Below are 8,883 nucleotides of genomic sequence, written 5' to 3' on the forward strand. Positions count from 1 at the left end.
AGACGATCATCGTTTCGCGGGCTCATTTTTTCTTCGCTCACGACATTCGCATAACACAACAGTGCTTCAATCTCGAATGGTTTATTAAAAAATATCTTACGAAAAAGAATACAAAAAAACCGAGACGAATGTATAAAGATCTTGCAAGAAAATTTAAATTATTTAAACTGAATAATAACGATGATTTAATGTGATAGTTAAAAATAAAAAGTGAAAAACAATGTTAATTTCTAACGAAATAGCTCAATGTTGATTGCTTGTCGAGTGAAACAGATTTATTGGGGTGTTTCTGTCTGTCAAGTATATTAACTTCCAATTTTCGTCAAACCATTTCGACTCCCACCACGCTTCAAATAGTGACAGGAAGTCGCTGAAAGCGTGCCACCGATGTGTGTGTGTACCTCTGCTTTTATTGGCAATCGATCGATAAACATTTACATCCCCTGTCAACGTCCCATTTTCTGTAGACGCTAAAACAATCTTTCCGTTACTTCAACTCGAAATCGCGCGATCGATTTGTTTCGTTACTCGAGAAACGAAAAGTTTCAATATATGCACGTAATACTATTTAATATTAATAAAATCTAATAAAGAGATCAAATAAATCTAATAAAGTTATACAGGGTGTCCCATTTTAATGTCCCACCCCAAATAACTTTCTTATTTTTAATTTTAGAAAAAGATGTTTCAGACAAAAGTTGTATGGTTTCAAGGGGGACATAAGGTGGTGTCATTATTTTGACCTTGAATAGTTGCTTCAAGGTCACGTAAAGGTCACCTTCAATTTTTTAAATGAAACACCTTACTTTCTATTGCATATTCTTGTAGCTTATTTCGAGAGCTTTCCAAAACACTATAATTAAGTTAGTTTTCATTAAGTACTTTCCGAGTTATGAGGCTTGAAATCATTTCTTAATTTTACATAAACCATAAAATATCTAGTAAAATATTAATTTTTCGATTATCTTACCTTAATACTTTTATGTACAAAATAATGAGAGGAATCAATTGGTGTAAAGAAAACACATAATTGTTTTGAAAGAAAAAATGTAATTTGCAATTAACAATTACATTTTCTTTTTCGAAACAATTATGTGTTTTCTTTACACCAATTGATTTCTCTCATTATTTTGTACATAAAAGTATTATGGTAAGATAATCGAAAAAAGAATATTTTACAAGATATTTTACGGTTTATGTAAAATTAAGAAATGATTTCAAGCCTCATAACTTGGAAAGTACTTAATGAAAACTAACTTAATTATAGTGTTTTGGAAAGCTCTCGAGATGAGCTGCAAGAATATGTAATAAAAAGTAGGCGATTCCATTTAAAAAATTGAAAGTGGCCTTCACGTGACCTTAAAGTAACTATTCAAGGTCAAACTAATGACACCACCTTATGTCCCCCTTGAAACCATACAACTTTTGTCTGAAACATCTTTTTCTAAAATTAAAAATAAGAAAGTTATTTGGGGTGGGACATTAAAATGGGACACCCTGTATAGAGCGTAAAATAAAAACTCATTCTCTGAAATAATAAATTTTTGGTCTTTGAATCTAGAAATTAACTCGACAATTTTACATCATCGAGATATACTTTTTGCAAATCACAATTTAAATAACGAAACATTGTTTCTCTTAACTTAATCTCCGAGATAAAATTTATTATCGCCTACTAAAATTATCGGAAATTCAACAGAGAAGAAGACTCGCAAAATTCTAAACAATAAATAACCCTCTCTCGATATTATTCTCAGAGAAAGATCTGATCTACTTTGAACATATTAATGATTTCGCAATTCGTTTATCGCTGCTGGTCGGCTGATCAGCGTCGAAAGTTGCGCGTTAAAGCTTGATCGATTCGTTATTTTAGGCGCATCCGACGGGAGTTAGACCGTCGGCGCATTGGCAGATATCCAAATGGGATAAGCCCTGACGTAGCCGCGTGAAAGCGACCTTAGTATGCGTACGTATACGTGTGATGCGTCCACGATTTCGCATCATACGCGTGAATTACGCGCCCGTTAATTCGCATTATTCGCTCTACCCGTTTGATCTGTGCGTGAATCGATCGTCCTACAAATGATGCTAATTTAATCGATCCGCACCTAGGCGTCTCTCGTACTCGCAAACAAGCTATAAATAAGGAAAAAAGAAACGGCAAATAACGGCTTCTCTACGGATACAAGTTAAATGACAAACAAACATCAAATCGTGCCGAGGACAAATGTCTACATTTACCACTATTTTCGCCATCACTTAGCATCGAATATGATTCTCTATATTCGCCAAATATATCATTTAATAAAGCTGAACGGTCAAGATTTTTAAACAGGGTGCAATTAATACTTTTAATAAAAAAAAAATGAATATTCAATCATTATACCTTGTATTGAAAGCGAAGCGTGGCACAGTAGACAGCGCACTAGTCTACAAGGCCAAAGGTCCCGGGTTCGATTCCCGATAGGACCGAAAAATTGTATACGCTCGCTCCTCTCTCGGAAGGCACTGGCAAACCACCGAGAAATCTTGCCAAGAGAATCTCTCTATTTTTCAGCCGTTCGGAATCGGCATTAAACTGTAGGTCCCATATACGTGTGATAATCTGGTGCGCAACACAGGTATATGAAAGAGAGAGATCACTATGTTCGGACACGAACAAAAGGACTAAGAAGAAGAAGATACCTTGTATTATTTATTTATACACTTCGTATTAATACATACATATTTTAAGAACAGGATATAAATGGCCGTGCCTTGTAAAGAACATAGAATGTTCCGATTTCAAGCCTTTGCCTGCCTGTACGTGAAATACTTCTCGGCCTTGAGAGCACCGTTATTAGTTTATAAGCGGCTAAAAAAAAAGTGGCGTAACTGCGTGCGCGTAGGCGTGGGAGCGCGCAGCAACCCGAAGGTCACCGAGGTTGTCGTCATTAAAAAACCATTATCGGAGTGGCGATAAAGGCCGCCGCGAGCGGAGATTTCGAGGAGAGTCCTCTTATTGCGCGCCGCAATAAAAGCACTCCTTTCGCTTGCGTAATCCCGCGGCGAACGCGAATCCTTGACAGATCGTCTTCGGTGGTCGACGGCGATAAAATAGCGGGACGAGACGCTGCCCTGGCACGCACGTCGCCTCTGTATCTTCTAATTGCACGTGATTCTGTGCGTTTCGAGCGCAATTAATACCTTCTCTTGGCTTGATATCAGCTTAACGTCATTTCATAACTCTTACGAGAATCCGAGCTGAGATATTTCGTTTAACTGTTGCATTTACTCGATCTAAATTATGCTACAGAAAGAATGACTAAAAAAAACCTTACAAAGGTAAAAAAAATACGCCAAGTACATGAAAAATATTCTACCTTGTATGCATGTTTGATAAAAAAATTCCTTAAAAATAATTTACAGTAATTTTCCGTCAAAAAATCATTTTTATGCTACAGAAAGAATGATTCTAAAAAATAAAAACTTTTTTTGGAAACGAATGTTATAGTATTCGTAAAAATCATTTTCTGTTATGTCTATTGTTAATGTCTTCGTATTTTATTATTTGTTGATATTTTTGATATGAAATCGATATTGATGAGTCAAGTGCCCCTTGGCCGATGATTTAATAGTCTTTTACCTTTGTGCGAAAAATAAAGTAAGTATGCGTGGCGAGGAAAAGAAAGGCGCGATTTTATGAGAGAAAGAGAAGCAGAACGGCGTAGAATTACAAGAGTGAACACAAAGAGAGGCAAGAAAAAGAAAGCCAACGAACGCAGAGCAACGACCACCTGAGCCAACAATAGTCTCCCGTTTAATCCACTTGATGCACTGCCGCGCAGTTATTAACTTTTTATGCGATTCCCAGCTGCGCTTAAACACTTCGGATGAAAAAAAAAATTTCATTAACGCAGAAATATGATCGGCAATTAGAATTTATTCTACGAAATCCATTGAATATATATATATGTGTGTGTAGATAAAAACTATGCTCAAACAATGATAAAAGATTCCGCTCCGCAGACTAATCTTTCTTAATAAAAATGGTATTAATTCTTGATTTCAAGAGAAAAAAGATGAAAGAAATAAAATTTCTGTGAGAATAAAATTCAACAAAATATATATATATAATTTGTAATATTTGAATAGAGAGAGAGAGATGTGCCGATTTATTGTTTAAAAAAGATTATTTTAACTATTTGAATGTCAAATTTTAATAATCATGAAAAAAACATGAAACAGCTGATTACGTAATTTCTCAAAATTTATATTCATTTTTTTCATACTGTATATTTTCATCACTTTATATTCGTTATATTCGTTTTTTTCGAGCCATCGCACAATTTGTTGACAGATTCAAAAGCCGTATTTCCGACGCAACAAGATGCAATATGCATAATGCCAGAAAAGTGTTTTGTCGGTATACTAACGTATACTAACGTTAAAGTTAAAGGTGATTTCTGGCAAACGTGCGATTCTCTCTTTCTCTCTCTTTCTGTCTCTTGGCATTAACTGCCCGATTCTGTGCACAATATAGAGCAGAGATCATGATTTATAATCGTGCGTTAATGATACATCCGAAATGTAATCTATCCGTCACCAGACGATAAAGATACGGAGCTAAAATTAAATCGGGGGATGCCCGAATTCGTCATCACGCAGGATGCGACGTGTAGTAATATCAGTGTTTGTCGAGCTGACGCCGGATGCAGCGCAAAACGACGACAATCAAAAGAGGTCGACGCTAGTTATGCGTGTGTTTAACGCGATCGCAATTATAACATTATCTATATTTATGTATCTCGCGCATTTGCCAGATCAATGAATATTTCTCATAGTTATTTATTTAATATAAAATGTTAAGAATTTATTTTAGAAAATCATGCACCATCTTTTGATCGCGAAACTGAATTTTTGCGAATGTTTTTATTCCCATAAAGATATGCTTTTTTCAAATTTGATTCGCATCCGTTAAAGTTTTCGGGAAGCTACGTTTAATGCGGCTTATCGACTTTGATGCAGCGAAATTGCAACGCGTACTAATAGACTCGGATCGAGCATACGTATTATGAGTTTAATTCGATCTGGCAGCTATATCTCGCGCGAGCTATACACATATACACGTGCACATGCACCGGCCACGTGTACGCCTTGCTCTGGCTGACCACCTGCAGCATCGGGAGATCTTTGTCGCATAGGCATCGCGTCGCGACGCCGCCAACCCGCTCGTGCGCACACTTCGCTCGCGTCGACGCACCAGCAACGCACCCGCGTCTCAAATTCCAAAGAAAACAGCACGCGGGTCGTGCCAACGCGGAGATACGACACCGTGGCACATCGTGCGCCACGAATAGAGCCTCGTCTCGTTTGCGTCTTCAAAGCGAAATCTTCGCCGAATTTCAGGGTCCATTTGCCACTGTCTTCCATCGGCACAGTGAGGATATTTACTAGAGGAATCTTGAGAGATGTGGTCACTCTATGGCGTTGTGCTCATCGGTGCCGTTTCTTACGAAAGGCCAGTCGAAGAAGAAGTTTGCATGCAGTGCGACCGGCACTTATTTGATCAGCGAGCGATTATTTCCTCCGTGACAATCGGCATTGCATCCATCGAGCGAGATTCCAACATCGCTCTGGGGTCGCATATGTGTTAAATAGCGGCATTAAGTGTGGGGTCTGGATAGCTCAGTGGTTTAGAGCACTTGCCCGGAAAGCAAAAGACTCGGGTTCGATTCCCGATCCAGCCACTCGCACCTCACCTCACATATCTTCTTCATCATAATATAAAAGTAAGATGTTTATATGTATATATTTCTTACCAAAATAAAATCAAACAAAAAAAACCAAATCAAATCAAAAAGAAAACCAATCAAATAAAAGAAAACATTAAAGAAAAAAAAATCAATTTGTAAAATCAAAAAAAAAACAAAACATTTTGTCAATCAGCACAAAGAGCTTTGACAAGCCAATCATCAGATTGAGGAACTTCAATCTTAATAACAAAGCAGAAAAAATACAAGCTAAATCCAACAAAGCAGAAAAAATATAAGCTAAGTCCAATGAACAAGAGTGCAGAATCACAACCAGGCACGAGTGTCTGTATTTTTTTACAAATGTTTCTTTTCATTGAAAAATATTAGTTCTCTCGAAATTCTCCAGAGAAATTGTCTTATTTAATTACAATACAACAAAGTTTTTTATTTCTGTTTTTTTTTATTTATTTATTTTATTTATTATGTTTATTTCTGTTTCTTTTTCTCTCCATATTATTATGTTATCATTGTAATTTTTATAGTAATCATATTGTATTTTTTATTAAAGAAGCTATATTTATAGATTGAAAAATGACATTTAAACGCGCGTTATATACAGGGTGGCCCATTTTAATCCATCCAGTCGAATATCTCGAAAACCAAGCCCGGGAGAGAAAAATGTTTCAGACAAAAGTTGTATGGTTTCGAGGGGGCCATAAGATGGTACCATTGGTTTGACCTTGAAGAGTCATTTGAAGGTCACGTGAAGGTCACTTCAATTTTTTTAAATAGAACACCCTATATATTTTTGTACATTCTTGTAGCTTATCTCGAGAGCTTTCCAAAACACTATAATTAAGTACCTTTTCGTTAAGTACTTTTTGAGTTATGAGGCTTGAAATAATTTCTTAATTTTACATAAACCGTAAAATATCTTGTAAAATATTCATTTTTCGATTATCTTACCTGAATACTTTTACGTACAAAATAATGAGAGGAATCAATTGGTAAAGAAAACACATAGTTTTTAAGAAAAAACACATAGTTTTTAAGAAAAAATATGGAATTGTTAATTGCAAATTATATATATATATATATATATATATATATTCTTGAGTTACAAAAGGGTTAAGAGCACTCTGTTCCAGTTTAACTTTCATAATGTGGCGGGGCTTATGTTACATCGTTTTTCAGCCACGCGTGTGCTCGTGAAGGATTAAACAGCAAAGTTTCGCCGCGCGCGAAAGAGAGAAGGGGGAATCCCAGATATAATACGTCACGGTCGTCGTCTTTCTCTCTCTCTCTCGTTCCCTTTCTCTTTATCGTTCACGTTTCCTCTCGCTGTTGGCAAGCAGTCCTCCCGCACGAAATCCGCATCGACCGCCTTTTCCTGCCCGAGATACGGCCCTGTTTTGATGCGTGACTAATCGTGACAAAAGTCCGGCGCGCGTCTCGTGTCGTATCTTACCGAATGCTGGCGGTAGTGACTCTTGACATTTCCGTTTCGCGAGATCCGAATCCGCGGCAAGATGTTTCTAGTTGCCGGAACTTTCGACTTCGCCGAATTTCTGTGGGTTTTAACAGATTGACGTTTCCGGATCTTAAATATTATCTTTTTCACCATTTTATTTTAACGCGTGATCTTTCGACTCGCCTTCGTAAAAACTCGCGTTCCTAATGGAAGTGTAATCACTTATACGTGCTGAAATTATAAGAAACATTGATATCAGACTCGAGAGCCCCTCCCCTCGCGCGCATTAAAAGACATACGCGTGCTAATTCGCTAATTACTGATCAGCTCGCTGAGCGTGCACGCGTGCGAGCGTAATGACGGTGCGCAAAGCACACCGCACAAACGGTCTCTTCTTCTCTTTCTCCTTTTTCTTTTTTTTCCCAAGCGTTGAATAATGGCGTGCGCAGCGAGTGACGGAGTCCCCGCCTCCGCCGCTCCGCTTGTTAAGATTAACGACTGCCCGACGAGCGCCAAGAACGCGCGGTGTCCGGGGACACCGAGAGGAGAATCCGGAGACAAGGGAAATCCCCTACGCGACATGCACCCTCTCCAAACATCGCGCTTCCAACAAACATCTCTTTCTCTCGTGTAAATTCTCTATAGAATTCTCAAGAGAATAAAGAAATAATATCATATAATTTATCATTAATTTCATTTAAATATCTCTCCTTCTATCTTATGTTCTTTTGTTGATTTATATATTTCGATCGTCAATGTTTATTAATATTTCACTGAGTTTTTTGAAAATTTGTAATGTCCCATGCAGCACAGAACATTGCAGTAATATTGCGGCAATATTGCAATGTTATTTCAACATTGCAGCAACATTGTAATATTGCTGCGATGTTATGTGCTGTATGGGACATACGTATTCGAGTGATTTAAAATCACACCTATATAAAGTTATTAAAAATATGAAAAATAAAAATATATAAAATATATATAATATATAAAATATATAAGATATATATAAAAATTTGAGATAACATTTTTTTCAGTGACTTATATATTCCTGCTTGCTGCTTAACCCTTTCGTACCTCCGGGACATATATGTCCCACCTACGGAAAAATTCATAACTTTTAAACAAATAATCCTATCGACTTCTACCTTGGCTTGTTTTAAAGAAGAAGGTTCAAGCTATACGTAAAAAAATCGCGCACTTTGAAATGTAATGTTTACAGTACAATATAATTATCTAAACTTTGCAAAAAATCAAACTTTTAGAGAATGAAGATTAACCGCATATTAATTGAAAAATCATAAAATTTATGCACTAATTATAAACTTAAAGTTTTATTTAAATGTGATTACAATTTTATTATGATAAATATTATAATAATTTATATATGTAATCAAAGTAAGATGACACGTGCGACGGACATCCAAGTCTCGCGGCAGATGCGCGGCTTGCAAAAAAAAAATGTATAACAACGCTATGAGTCGAACGTGTGTGTGTATATTCAGGAAAAAACATAATATATATTTTTAAAAAAAATCAAAATCAAATCAAAGCTCATATTTTAAATATATTGATATTTAAGCTTTTCATTGTCGCCATCTTGAATCTGCCATTTTGAATTTAAAATTTGATGAAATTTGGAATCAGCACCCCCAAAAACCTGTAAAACTGTCT

At 36.4% G+C, this 8,883-nt stretch overlaps 1 protein-coding gene and 1 non-coding gene across 2 annotated transcripts in view; one reads left to right on the top strand and one right to left on the bottom strand.

The window, feature by feature from the left end:
- Positions 1–2,680, bottom strand: part of LOC145962588 (uncharacterized) — a 65,470-nt gene extending 62,790 nt beyond the window's left edge. Inside the window, exon 1 of the mRNA XM_083083790.1 lies at positions 2,387–2,680. The gene's annotated coding sequence lies outside the window, so the exon portion shown is untranslated. The remainder of the gene's footprint in view (positions 1–2,386) is intronic.
- Positions 2,681–5,655: 2,975 nt separating this feature from the next.
- Positions 5,656–5,729, top strand: Trnas-gga (transfer RNA serine (anticodon GGA)). The gene has a single exon. It is a non-coding gene; the product is annotated as a tRNA-Ser (tRNA).
- The last annotated feature ends 3,154 nt before the right edge of the window (positions 5,730–8,883 follow it).

Source organism: Camponotus vicinus, unplaced genomic scaffold (assembly GCF_025532165.1).
Source record: "Camponotus vicinus isolate PSW18456_S1 unplaced genomic scaffold, iyCamVici1.0 SCAF_12, whole genome shotgun sequence".
In the NCBI taxonomy this organism is placed as follows: Eukaryota; Metazoa; Arthropoda; class Insecta; order Hymenoptera; family Formicidae; genus Camponotus; species Camponotus vicinus.